Genomic DNA, 285 nt, shown 5'->3' with positions numbered 1-285 from the left:
GGCTCAAACCGTGCCATTTGTCCCTATTTTACTTCAAATGGCACTTAATTTTTCAATTTGGGACAAAGTGCCGAAATGGCACTTTTGTAAAAAAAAAAATAACATTTCAATACATTTTTGTGAAATCCTTTGCGTGCACTTCTTTTTCTCAACTAAAATTTTCTAATTTGTAAAGGCTATTCAACTGGTTGATCTTATTTTATCATTGCACTTTTGTTTGGAAAATGTAGCTTTATTTTATTGCTAAATGTGAATGATTAAAAGGAATGACACCTTTTTTGGCAC

The sequence above is a fragment of the Rhagoletis pomonella genome, unplaced genomic scaffold, assembly GCF_013731165.1.
Source record: "Rhagoletis pomonella isolate Grant_MI unplaced genomic scaffold, Rhpom_1.0 Rhpom_scaffold_00005, whole genome shotgun sequence".
Classification (NCBI taxonomy): domain Eukaryota; kingdom Metazoa; phylum Arthropoda; class Insecta; order Diptera; family Tephritidae; genus Rhagoletis; species Rhagoletis pomonella.
The sequence above is the reverse complement of the archived record's forward strand: the minus strand, read 5'-3'. Positions refer to the sequence as shown.